The sequence below is a fragment of the Lepus europaeus genome, chromosome 21 (genome assembly GCF_033115175.1).
Source record: "Lepus europaeus isolate LE1 chromosome 21, mLepTim1.pri, whole genome shotgun sequence".
Taxonomy (NCBI): domain Eukaryota; kingdom Metazoa; phylum Chordata; class Mammalia; order Lagomorpha; family Leporidae; genus Lepus; species Lepus europaeus.
The window spans coordinates 8373761-8385996 of record NC_084847.1 but is presented as its reverse complement, the minus strand read 5'-3'; positions in this window follow the sequence as shown (position 1 = coordinate 8385996).

Here is a 12236-nt window from a genome sequence, read left to right as displayed (position 1 = left end):
TGGTAGCCCTCAGGGCATGACAGAAATGTCTCCAGGCATTGGTCAGTGTCCACGGGAAGGGGATGGGGGTGAGGGAGCCACATCTATTAGAGAATCCATTGTTCTGATTGGTCTTCAGGCCGCCTCAAAGCTGGTCTGACAGGGGAGTTCTTAGCCATCCTTGCAGCCAGGAGAGAAGCCTCTTGGGGGGGATTTGGAGCTGCTTCGTGACTGAGGCTGTGTGAGCAGAATCCCACTCCCCCAGACACGGAGCTGGGCTTCCTCTCGATGGTAATAAGCAGATCTGTTCTCGGTTCCTTTGGGGGAACCGCTTTAAAGTGTCAGGGTTTTCTGAGGCACCGAGACAACCCGTGGGGGCTTCCTTTGAAGTGATTTGGGTCTCTTGTCGCTTTATTAATTCAGGCAGAAGTAACTGAGCGCATCTTGTATGCCATAAAGATAAACGCTCACACTCCAAAGGCCCTTCATGTGCGCAAGGCACCTGCCTGCGTTTCCCACTGTGTCACCGCACCTCACCCTCTGGGACAGTTTTGTGTGTCAGCTCACCTGACCAGAGGATGGCAGGTAGCCACTGACTTATCATTTCCGGATGTCTGTGAGGGTGTTTGCAGTTGAGATTAGCATTCGAATCAGTGGACTGAGTGAAGAGCTGCCTACCCCCGGGGGATGGGACCTCACCCAGCTCACTGAGAGCCTTAGTGGACGGCAAGGTGGAGGTAGAGGAATCGGCCTCATCTGCCTCACTGCTTGGGCTGAGACAGCCCTCGTGCTGGAACTGACACCATCGACTGCTCTGGTTCCTGGGCTTCTCAGCTTGGCCTGCACCACTCCATGGGCTGTCCTCGTCTCTAGCTTGTCAGTGGCAGATTGTGGGACTTCTCAGGTGCCATCGCTGTGCGAGCCAATTCCTTGTAATACATCTCCTCTTCTACACCCCATCTGTGGGGTCTGTTTCTCTAGAGAGCCCACGCCCTCCAAATACCCCTTTAGTTATCTCCATGTTACAGATGGGAGAAGTGAGGCGCAGCAAAGGTATAGCACCTCACCCGTGCGTACCCAGCCAGCGAGCGCCGTTCTTTACCAAGGTGGGTCTGGCTTGGGGGTCACTCAGAGATCAGAATCAGATCACAGCGTCTGCTTTTCCTAGGGTGCTCACAGCCTGGAAGAGAATCCAGACGACGAGGATGGAGGAGAAGTCCCCGAATCAAGATGAGCTGGATAAACGTCCCCCAAAGGGCAGGCTGCAGCTCAGCTTTGAGGAGCGCGTGCAGGCCGGGGCTTGCTGCCTTGCCTCTCTCTCATCGCCATGCGAAGAGCCTGCGTGGGCACTTGCCCACGTCCCGGGGAAAGGATCAGAAGCGGGGGGAACAGAGCCGCTGCATCCAGAGGTGCACCCGGAGCTCAGCCTCCATCAGCCAGCTCCAGCCAACCCAGCGACCTGGGCGTGAGTAGATGCCTTTGGTCCTTTGCCACTGATGTTTTGTGATGGTTGTGCAGCAGAGGCTACCTGACGGGTGGCTGTTGATTGTTTGACTTGAAATTTCCTCATTCTGCCTCAGTATCAGAAATTCCAGCATTTAAGCGTCTATATTTCCATCTTCTCTCTCTTTTCCCCTTGACAGTCTTTACAAGTTAAATGTTTCTTTTTGGACTTCTGAGAGCAATGTCTTCTCATTTTAGGAAGTGGCACTGTAATACCCAGATCGGTCGCCCCCAAAGGCCACCAAGGGGCCGACACCGCTGTAAAGCACACGAGAGTTTTATTACAGGTCCGGCCTGGTCTCTCAATCAACACCGACATAGCGGGTCTGAATTGAGAGCCCCGACCCTTCAGTTAACAGGGTTTGTATAGGGTTTCCAGAGACATTCTGTACATCATGGTACTATCTAGCAAATCATCTCATCCCGCGGGAAATTCAAAGGACATCTCCTAGAATTGATTAGTGCATCCAGTGGTGGGAACAGACCTACGAAAGGTGGTTGGATGGCTCTGGGGTTGATGCCTTTTGAATTGATTGGCCGAAGCATAGGGTCCGAGTTGCTGGGGTGTACGTGCCAAACTGCAGGGTCTCGGGTAGCTATCAATCACCTTATCTGCCCTGAGAAGACACCAGGAACTCTAGGTATTTCTCTGTTATCTGTTAATTGGCTGTTGCTAGGAGATTTTATTGCAAGGTGAGCTCATTTATTTACTTCTGGCTTAGGGTTCAGGGCCTGGTCAGGCCCAAGTTACAAGATGGAGGCCTAATTTAAAATAGTTACACCTTGATTCAGGCTCAGGTCTCACAGTATGAGAAACAAAGACATTTTAAAAGTTATGTACAACTTCAGCCCTCACATTAACTAGCGTCCGCGTGTTGTTGTGTATTCTTTCAGATGCATGCTGATACAGATGTACTCACAACCTGTACATGGGATCTTATTGTATAGACATCTGTGTTCTGCATTATTATATTTAGTTAGACATTATGTGTGTCAGTATTTCCCCATTTCCTTAACCATTCTGCAGGAACATGGCTCTTAGCAGCACTTATTAATATTCTGTGGTACGGTTGTGTCACATTTAACTGTTCTCTGCTATTGGACATATCAATTCTTTGCAGTTTTTCACTATTACAAATGGCGCTTCTGTGTTCATCTTTGTACATAAATCTCAGTGCGAGTCTGTGATTGTTCCCTTAGGCTGTGTTCCTAGAAGTGAAATACCTTGGTGAGAGGGTTGGACACTTTTAATAAGGTGTTGCCAAGTTGTTCCCCAGAAAGGGCAATTGATAGCCCCACTAGCGGACTGGGAAAGGGGCTGCTGGTGTTTGTAATTTATAAAAAGGCACCCTGGGGAAATTTCCAAGCACACAGACACAGGCTGGGGTCTCTCTGAGTTTGTGGTTAACACAGGACCATCCAGTTGGAATCACGTTGGGACTCCATTAAATGTGGCATTGAGGGGTGACCCAACCAAGAGTCAGGGGAGCCCGGTGTCCTTTGGCCTGTCCAGCCACGCCCGGCTGTGTGGTTTCTGGCTAGAGCTTGGGTGGTATCGCTTAGAGAAGATGAATGCAGGCTGCATGTTTGGGCTGGAGGACGTGGCTGGCAGGTATCGTCCTTGGTGACAGCGTCCTCCCTGGTTGAGCACCCTGATCAGCGGAGGGCAAGCTCTGTCCCCATCTCTTTGCAACCTGGAGGTTTTCCAGTCTGCACGTTCTGTCTGGTCCCAGACTTCCTCATCAGCACAGTGAGGGTGAAACTCTGATTCAGACTGGGGGGTCATCTAGCAGATGTCTTGACAGTAGAAGTTACTCTACAAAATTAATTTTGTCCTAAGGACAAAAGGCCTGCAGGTGAAGTAGGACATGATAAAAAAAATTCAGAGTGATTTCTGAGTTGTTTCTTTGACTCTTGCATATCCTGGATGAAGTTTTCACAAGTTTGTGACAAAAGGACAAACATGATAAAGAAACTTATTGGAAGGAATATATGTGGCAGGCATTTGGTGTAGTGGTTCGAGCTTTTTCGAACAGCTACATTCCACCCAAGAGTGTCTAGGTTTGAGTCTCAGCTCTGCTTCCTGTTCTAGCTTCCTGCTATTGCACACCCTAGGAGGCTACAGGTAATGGCTCAAGTACTTGGGTCCCTGCCACCCATGTGGGAGACCTGGACAGACTTCTGGGATACTGGCTTTGGCTTGGCCCAGCCCTAGCTGTTGTAGGCATTTGAAGAGTGAGCCAGCAGATGTCTGTCTGTCATTCTCTATTTCTCTTTCAAATAAATACATAAAAATTAAAAAAAATTAAGAAGAGGTACATAGGTCTCAAAAGGTCAGTTGTTTGTTATGAGATAATACTTGAGATTTTGTTAGAGAGCTAAAAATCCTTTCTAAAGCGAAATGTAGAATTTCGCATCTGGTAATGGCCAATTAAGTGCCTACTGGACTGATCTTCCCACAGATAACACATTATCCCCTGTTTAAAAAAAAAAAAAAAAAACAACAAAAACCCAACTGTGTAAAGGGTAGGTAGTCTTGGCTAAAAAACAACCTCCAATAAAATACCAGTATTTGTTTTGTCCTAAAAAAAACAGAGGATGGGGTTACAGACAACTGCTGTCGCAGGAAAATAAGACCAGGGTACAGGAGAGGAATCAGGCAGGGAGCAATCTGCCCAAACGCCTGCCGTGCGGAACAAATCCTACGTAGCCTGGATAAAGCTAAGAGAGACGAGCTGAGAATTAAGCTGCTGCCCAACTGTTAAGAGTTTGCGGTTTGAGTCCATCCAAGTTAATTGCCTCCAAAAACAAGTAGGAAAAAAAAACTCAACAGTCTTTAGGGAAATAGAAGACCGAATCCAGAGTCTCCACAATATGACATTTACAATATCTATTATGCAACCCAAAATTGCTCAACATGCAAAGAAATTGGAGAATGTAGAGGCTGAGTCCAAGATGACCCAGATGTTGGAAGCAGCAGACAAGGATTCGTAAAGCAGCTATTTTAGTGGTGATTAATGATGTGAAGGAAAATATGCTCACCATAAACAAAAAGATAAGAAATCCAGTCAAAAACAGAACAAGAAAGAAATACACGGAAAATTCTAGATCGAAAACAGTGTCTAAATACATTCAGAAGAAAGAGTAAACAGAGTAAAGATGACAAAGGGATGATTCAGTGAATGTGAAAGTAAGTCAGTAATATCCTTTGAATCATTAGCTGATGTATTTTCTCTCCATTTGCCTTTTTTGCTTTCTCCTTCTTCTACCCAAGTCTGAGCAGATGGCTGGGCTCATTGCCTAAGAGGAGGGAAGGGACAGCATAAGAAAAAACCAGGGGGGAATTTGCAAGTGCTGCCTCTGGTGTCTGCGAGTCCAGGCCTTTAGGAAACCTGACAAGATTCGGAGGAATTCTCAAGTGTTTAGGACGATCAGGGTTTGGGAAGCGTGGGCTTCCTCCCGCATCAGAGCAGGGGAGAGAAGAGAGGCGCTGAGCACACTGTGCTGCTTCCTTGATGGGCACTGAGGTCTTGAGAGCTGGGGAGGGCTTTGCACTATCAGTCACCTGCAGAATTGGCCCCACGGCCATACTCAGCTCCAGAAGGCCCCGGAAGGATTACCCTCTTCTGAGCCTGGAAGGCAGAAAGCTGACCACGTTTGGTGAACGATGCTCCTGATGGCCACGGTAGGCGTCTTTGGGGCTCAGAGCTTTCCCCACCGCAGTGAATGCAAATGCCCCCAGCTTGTATTTGGAAGCCCCGACCGCCAGTGTGGTGGGAAGTAGGGCCTTTTGGAGGTGATTGGGAGTAGATAGGGTCGTGGGGGTGGGCCCGTCAGGAGCCCGGTGCTCCTGTAAGAAGAGGAAGAGAGAGCGTCCTCCATCTCTGCCATGTGAGGATGTAGTGAGAAGGTGGCCGACCGTGAACCAGGAAGTGGGCCCTCACCAGAACATGACGATGCTGCACCGCGATCTTGGACTTCAGGCTTCAGAACTGTAAGAAATTAAGTCTGTGGTTTCCTGTGGCAACCTGAGCAGATACATACACTTGGCCCCAAGTCCTGACTCTGAGACATTCCCCAGCCGGGGAGCTGTCCCTGGCACACTGGCTGCTTAACATGGGAGAAAACTAGATGACCCCAGGTGACACAGCTTCGGCCACACTTGGGGTCTTGTCTGAATGTCTCCTCCTGGGCTGGTGCAGACGTGCAGTGCTCTGCAATGAGCTGCAGCCACCAGCAGCAGCCCGCTCTTTCTGTGTCTCTTGCCTTTCTGGCACGTGGAAGACTTGGTATTTCCCTTTCTTAAAAAATATTTATTTATTATTTATTAGAAAGTCAGAGTTACACAGAGAGAGGAGAGGCAGAGAGAGAGAGTGGTTTTCCATCCGATGGTTCACTCCCCAGGTGGCCGCAACGGCTGGAGCTGCACCAATCCAAAGCCAGGAGCTAGGGGCTTCTTCCTGATCTCCCATGCGGGTTCAGGGGCCCAAGGACTTGGCCATCTTCCACTGCTATCCCAGGCCACAGCAGAGAGCTGGATCAGAAGAGGAGCAGCAGGGACTAGAACTGGTGCCCATATGGGATGCCGGCTCCTCAGGCCAGGGCATTAACCTGCTGAGCAACAGTGCCGGCCCCTGATTTTTCCCTTTTGATGGCCACACGGTTCTTCCCTTCTCCAGGAGGACCTGGAAAAGCAGCCCTCTTTCCTTTGTCACTCCAAGATGCAAATACGACATGTGCTGCACCCTCAAGACCTGACATGTCTGGCGGGCAGGAGGAAGCTCCACCAGGGTCTCCCATCTCCCTGCCTCCTGCCCCATCTCGTGTCTCCCTGCAAGCATGTTGTTCTCTCAGCATTCTAGTTTGTGGCGTCCCAGGTACACCAAGGATTCCTGCTTGGGAATGCCCTTCTCCCCTGTGACCCTTGTAGGTTTCCACTGATTTATTCACCAATATTGCTGGACACCTGCCGGGGCGCTGGCCTCTGTCTCTGTCCTTGGTGCTGAGGGTATAGCAGAGCAGTGACCAGGACAGGCATGGTGCCTGCCCTCACGGAGCTCACAGTCTGGTGTGGGAAGCCAGCGCTAAGCGGAGACACCACCTCCCCCCCGCAAGTGTAGGAACTGGAAATGACCAGATAGGATGCCTGGCGGGAGAGCAAACTGACTGTAAATGTCCCTGAATGTGGTCTGTGGTGGCCAAGTCTTCTCTCTGGTTTCTTGGGGCCTTAGCTCCCTGCAGTGCTGCCCCCTAACTTGCTGACGGGGGCAGGCATCCAGATATACCACATTCTTCCTGGCCTGGCACCCCGTGTCTTTCCTGGTACCCACCTTCCTGTTTGCTCTGAGGGACGCACGGACCCTGCTTATTGCCTCCCTCAAGGAAATTTCCTCCTCTGGGGTTGGGGACTTGGCACCAGCGGCATTCGTGCCCTCAGGGAATCAGCCGCACACCCCCTGGGTGATTATGTCACCCAGGCCCATACAGCCCTTTCCTCAATGGGGCCTCTGTGAAGCAAGTGCTTTGCGGCGTGTGGAATCCCAGGTGCTCCAGTTGTTAGCCAGAGAGCCCCTTAGGGGAGGGGCTGGGCATGAGTGGTGATGGCGTCTGTGTCCATCCCTGAATCAGGGCCTGTGACAGGTGCAGGTCTCTCTCTTTTTTAAAAATTTTTAAAAAAAAATTATTTTATTTTATTTATTTATTTTTTGACAGGCAGAGTTAAACAGTGAGAGAGAGAGAGCCAGAGAAAGGTCTTCATTCTGTTGGTTCTCCCCCCAAATGGCTGGTTTTCCCCCCAAATGGCTGCTGCGGCCGGTGCACTGTGCCGATCCAAAGCCAGGAACCAGGTGCTTCCTCCTGGTCTCCCATGTGGGTGCAGGGCCCAAGGACTTGGGCCATCCTCCACTGCCTTCCCGGGCCACAGCAGAGAGCTGGACTGGAAGAGGAGCAGCCGGGAGAGAACCAGCGCCCCAACCAGGACTAGAACCCGGAGTGCTGGTGCTGCAGGCAGAGGATTAGCCTAGTGAGCCATGGCAATGGCCTGACAGGTGCAGGTCTCTTTAGGAAAGTGAGCCCAGGAGAAATTAACAGAAAGAGCCAGAAAGGGGAAGTAGCCCAGCAAGGGTGAGATTTCAGATGCAGTTCAGCCTTGGCCCAGTCTTATAGAGGGTGCTGGAGTGTGAATGGTGCCTTTGAGTTCGTCCAGGAGCAAGGAGGTAAATTCATGGGGGTGAGTGGATCCACAGACATGAGTGCCACCCCAGACGCAGGCCCCAGGGGAAGGCTGCTGGGGCAAGCTGGGCGCACAGAAGCTGGGAGCTGAGCAGAGAGAAGCTAAAGAGATGGGGCAGAGCACCCACAGGGTCACTTCCCACAGAGCTCCAGGTCCCAGAGTGACTGGCACAGAGCAGTGTTTGCAGAGTGACCCACGAATCAGTGTCCAAGACCACGGGCCAGTGTGGGTCACGGTGGGTGCGAAGTGTCGACAGGGGCAGGAAGCTCTCAGCCAGGCGGGCTGTTCCAAGCCTAGCGTCCGAGTGACCACAGCAGGTGAGGCCTCAGAGGCCGTCATGAGGGTTACCCTGTGCTCTGTGCCCTGAGAGTGTCCCAGTAGCACTCACTCCACATGCCTAGTGTTTTTCCAGTGAGAAGTTGCTTTTACATTTAATCGTCTCATTCGTGCCCCATGGAGGAGGTGATTCCTACTTCAGAGATGAGAAAAACTGAGGTTCAGAGCAAGGGACTCACGTGTCCCGTAGAGGAGGAAGAGATGACATTGGCACTTGACCTCGTCACCGAAGGCGGTTGAAATGGAGCTTGGGTTTGGGATGCTCAAGAGGACTACTTCATGTGAACGCTCGTCGCTTCCCTAAGAGTGAGAGAAGCAGACTGGTGGTCCTCGAGCCACTTCCACTTCTCAGATCTCTTCTGGCTGGGGAAGATTTTTTTTTCAGTTAATAGGCATTTTGAGGCTGGAAGATTTCGTACGAAAGTACTGATTGCTGGCTTTTCTTGAAAACCGAAACATCTGGTCCCATATTTCCTCCGGGTTGGGATTGTGGCCCCTGTCCCATTTAGATGAGCCACCCCTCCCTATAAGGGCAGTGTCCAAGGACGGCACAAGCCACATGTGGCTGTTGAGCTGGGCCAGTCTGAATGAGATGGCTGCTGGAGACCATAGGCTCACGTAGGGCTCATACTCGGTTTCTCTCGGGCCACACTGGCCTGTGGTCTCCTGTGTCAGGCCAGCGTCTCCTGTTTCTGCTCCTTGCTGGACTCTGCAGGCATGGGAGTCTTCCTCCCCCACTGAACCGGAAGGAAGTATGACCTGCTGTCAGGAGACCAGCGCTCAGGTCCCGGCTGACACCTGCTGTGTGCCTTGGGGAAAATTAACATTCCCTCTCTGTGCTTGGTCTCTTCATTTGTATTTTGGACTTAATTCCCAACTTTCTACTACTGCAACTTCTCTCCCACACACCTCCGAATTTACCCTTCTGTGGTGGGCCGCCACCGCCACCAGCTCAGAGCTGAGCTCTCCCTGCTGGGCGGCCCCTCCTCTTGCCCTGATTCCTTGCACTCCAACTGCTTCTGTATCTTCAGGGAGCCCTGTCTCCATCAGGGGCCTCCCTCCTCATGCCACAGGGGCCGCCTCCTGCATCGTTCCAGTGGCTTGTTGTTTACGGAACGAGAGAGGTTGATCATGTCTCCCTTTCCTTTTTGGTTAATATCTGCAATTTGCCCTCATTTAAATCCCATATTTTAGCTATTAGTTGGCTCACCTTCCACAATTATTTTCACGCGCCCTTGGGCTTATGAACCATTGTTCCAAGTTGTGTGTTGCCTATTTTAGGAACTTAATTTGTTTGTAATGTGCCCATCAGCTGCATGAGTTGTTTCTTGCTTGTAATTAACTTTTAAGCTGATGCTATTACCCCCCCCCCATCCAAAATGAAACTCAAGGTAAAGTTGGTAAGATTAATCACGCTGGCTGTATCCAGATCTTCCGACATCTTCATTGGACTCAGCAAGTTTGGGGGAAATGGTATATTTTTTCTTCCTCTTCCATCTGTTACCCTGCCGATCTTGGATCCCATCCATCCATTAGCGGGCTTGAGTGTTGGAGTTGGAATCTTACACTTTTCAGTTCCTGTACCAAGACAGACAGACTTTTCCTCCAAACCCGCTCACCTTGCGAGTCTAACCCACCCCTTCCTTCCCAAGAAGCTCTTCAGACTCATAGGCACTAACAGGTCATGAAGTCGTATGAGCCCTCCGAGTGTCCCCTAGGGTTAGTGTAAAGTAAGTTGCTGATATCCGTGGGCTTTTGCATTTATACAAGCCAGGCATGTCTTGGGTTCATAATCCAGGTGGGCAGGTAGAGGGACTGGGTTGGATGTGGCTAACTTTATTAATCTTCCCACTTAGTGTCAGCCTGCCTTTGGGTCACAGGCGCAGTGTAAAAACCCCAGGTGACTTTGCTGCACCGCTAAGTACTTGCCAGATTCTGACTCTGTAGGTCTAGGGTATGTCCTGAGAATCTGTGTCTTGACAAGGCGCCCCCGCCCCCCCAACCAGGCCAATGCTGCTGATCTAGGACCACACACTGAGAGGTGGGCACCAGGCCACCAGCTTCAGGACGGCTGGGCGGACACCAATCCTGGTCCTCATGGCACAGGGACGCACCCCTATCGGAGAGCGAGTGAGTGAAGGACTGAACGAGCTGCTGTCGGGAAAGTGGATGACCCCCTACCAGATCGCTCTTAACAGAACGAGGTGTCTTCCTTCTTGTTCTCACACCTAGACGAAAAATAAAAAAAAAAAAGTAGTAATTATGTATTTTTCCCAATTCAGGAGGGGCTAAATGTCCTACACTGATCTTTCTCCTCCTTGTATGTGGTATTTATCTGTGTGTGCACACATACATAGGTTTGGCTTTTGAAGATGAATTGATAGTAACAGAGCTGCTCGGCACCATGCGTCTCTTTCTAAGTATAGCCTGCCTGTCTTCCTCCAAAGGGCTCGCTTCCAGAGAGCCCTGCACATCGAGAATTCCTTGTTCCTGTTTTTAAACGTCTTCAGGGAGCTGCTGGTTTTCCCTCTAAGGCACTGGCTTTTCCAATGCTCTTCCCGGTCTCTGATGGCACTGTGGAGGAGCTCCTCCAGGGAGTGCTGGCTCTGTTAGCATCGTGCGTGAATACCTCCAAGCTTCAGCTGCCCTGGATGGGTTGTTGGTTTTTCATGAGGTCAAGACTGTAAATATAAATATGTACACACACACACACGCACACACGTGCACACACACACGCATTCCTCCCTTGTCTGCAGATGTTCCAAGGCCTCCAGTGGATGCTTGCGACTGTGTATACTGCCAAACCCTACATTTTTTGCTTATGCAAGTACTTACATACATATAATAGAGTTAATTCATAAATTTGGCACAGCAAGAGATTAAGAACAGCAACTAATAATAAAATAGAACAATTACAGCAATACGCTGTAATGGAAGTCATTTGTAAGCTATGAATTGTTTATTTCTGATGTTTCCCTGTATTTTGCACCATGGTTGACTGCCGGTAGCTGACACTGCAGAAAGCAAACTTGTGGAAAAGGGGGTGGGGGCTACAGTACACACACAGAGTGTGTTTTTAGAAACCGGAAGGTCAGGAGGTGTGATCTGTATGATAAAGGTGCTCGGTTAAAGAGATGTCGGGGGTGGGGGAGCATTGTGGCATAGATGGTAAAGCTGCTGCCTGCAGTGCTGGCATCCTACATGGCTGCCAGTTCGAGTCCCGGCTGCTCCACTTCCAACCCAGCTGTTTGCTAATGGCCTGGGAAAAGAAGTGGAAGATGGCCCAAGTTTTTGGGTCCCTGCCACCCACGTGAGAGACCTGGAAGAAGCTCCTGGCTCTTGGCTCCTGGCTTTGGCCGAGCCCAGTGCTGACCGTTGCAGCCATCTGGGGAGTGAACTAGTGGATGGAAGATTGTTCTCTCTGTCTCTCTCTGTTTCTCACTCTCTCTCTGGAATTCTTTCAAAATAAATACATAAATCTTAAAAAAAAAAAAGAGATGGGGCAGAACATGTTAAATTGTGTTCTTTCCCCGATGCACTTGATTTTACACCTGCATTTCATATTCTGTGTCTTTAGGAGGCTCACCCGAGCTCTTCCTCCGAGATAGGCTTTGGATTTTCCTGGATGTCTGCCCTGCCCCTGCCTCCCAGGTCCCCGGCACCGTGTGGAGTCTTGGGGTTCCCTGGCCACCCCCACCTGTGGGTGTGGGAGCCAGGCAGGAGAAGGAACAGAGATGCTCAAGGCCTCGCAGCTAAGAGGCGGTGATGGCCGGCCACACGCTGTGGCTGGCTGGCCCAGAGCCGGCAGCCATCTTAACCGTTAAGCTCCACTGCTGTGTGTCTTAAACTCAGGGTGCTGAGACATCTCCTGGGGACCTCGTTCAAGTGCAGACTCTGATTCCCCGAAGTCTGAGGTGGAGCCTGAGACCCTGCAGTCCTAACCAGCTCCCAGGTGAGGCTGATGCTCCCTGAGAGCTGCTGCCCAAGTGGGCCCCACCCCTGACTGCGCTTGCTTCAAAACACCTGCCTTAGCCTCACCCCAGAAACTGGTGTGACTGCAGCAGCTCCGGCACGGGGATTTCAAAAGCTCCTTGGGTGAATTTTGTGTGCACGCAGCAGGGCTGAGAACCGTGCTCTGGTGCTTCTGTGGAGACTTCCCTCCTGGGGTCCCCAGGACCCCCGCCCA